Raw genomic sequence first — 1,517 nt, 5'->3', positions numbered from 1 at the left:
GTTCACCATATGAATGATTTTTATCTCTATGTATGGGATGTGTATTGAAATATGAAATCTTGTGGTCTATTATTATGATTTGATAATATATAGGTTAAACCTATAACTCACCAACATTTTTGTTGACGTTTAAAGCATGTTTATTCTCAGGTGAATATTTAGAGCTTCCGCTGTTGCATACTAAAATAAGGACAAGATTTGGAGTCCATGTTTGTATGATATTATGTAAAAACTGTATTCAAGAAACATATGTCGATGTAATATATTTCTATTGTAAACCATTATGTAATGGTCGTGTGTAAACAGTATATTTTAGATTATCATTATTTGATAATCTTCGTAAAGCTTTTTAAACCTTTATTGATGAAATAAAGGTTATGGTTTGTTTTAAAATGAATGCAGTCTTTGAAAAACGTCTCATATAGAGGTCAAAACCTCGCAACGAAATCAATTAATATGGAACATTTTTAATCAATAAGAACGGGACATTTCAAAAAGAAGATCCAAATGGACATCTTCGTACCTTTAATATGATCTGTACTCTATTTAAAATCCGAGAAGTTGAGGATGAACAGATATATCTCATGTTATTTCCCTGGACTTTAAAGGGAGAAGCCAAAGATTGGTTAGAATCGTTACCTGAAGGGGCGATTGACACATGGGATGTTTTAGTTGAAAATTTTCTTAAACAATTCTTTCCGGCATCTAAAGTCGTGAGACTTCAAGGAGAAATAGTTACGTTCACACAAAAGCCAAATGAAACTCTATATGAGGCGTGGAAAAGATTCGGAAAGTTGTTGAGAGGATGTCCTCAGCACGGTTTAGATACTTATCAGATAGTACAAATATTCTACCAAGGATGCGACGTTGCTACACGAAAAGACATCGACATAACAGCTGGTGGTTCCATTATGAAGAAAACCGCAACTGAAGCTTACAAAATTATTGATAACACAGCCTCCCACTCGCATGAGTGGCACCAGGAAAAAGATATTTTTCGTTCATCTAAAGCGGCTAGAGCCGATTCTAGCCATGACTTTGATTCCGTTTCCGCAAAAATAGATGCTTTCAAGAGACGAATGGAAAAGATGACTAAAAATATTCACGCAATACTAATCAGTTGTGAGCAATGCGGTGGAACACACTTAACGAAATATTGTCACATCGAGCAAACGATGGAACAACGTGAGAATGTTTCATACATGAATCAAAGGCCGGGAAATAATTATCAAAATAATTATCAACCGCCAAGGCCAAACTTTAATCGAAATCAAAACATTCTTTACAATTCAAGTGGACTCAACAATAACTCGTATAATCAACAAGGTCTGAATAACCAACCAACTCAAAACAACACTTTCAATCAACAAAGACCTGGCTTGTATAAACCACCATAACAAACCGAAGAGAAAAAGTCAAATCTAGAAAAAATGATGGCAAAGCTAATGGAATCTCAAACACAATTTATTACTACTCAAACCCAAACGAATGAGAGGTTTGATCAGTCATTAAGAACT

At 34.4% G+C, this 1,517-nt stretch overlaps 1 non-coding gene across 1 annotated transcript; it reads right to left on the bottom strand.

The window, feature by feature from the left end:
• Positions 1 to 716: 716 nt before the first annotated feature.
• On the bottom strand, positions 717 to 823 carry LOC139887257 (small nucleolar RNA R71). Its single transcript, XR_011773095.1, has one exon. It is a non-coding gene; the product is annotated as a small nucleolar RNA R71 (small nucleolar RNA).
• Positions 824 to 1,517: the final 694 nt, after the last annotated feature.

This window comes from Rutidosis leptorrhynchoides, chromosome 1 (assembly GCF_046630445.1).
Source record: "Rutidosis leptorrhynchoides isolate AG116_Rl617_1_P2 chromosome 1, CSIRO_AGI_Rlap_v1, whole genome shotgun sequence".
NCBI lineage: Eukaryota > Viridiplantae > Streptophyta > Magnoliopsida > Asterales > Asteraceae > Rutidosis > Rutidosis leptorrhynchoides.
This window is presented reverse-complemented; position numbering and strand designations above follow the sequence as displayed.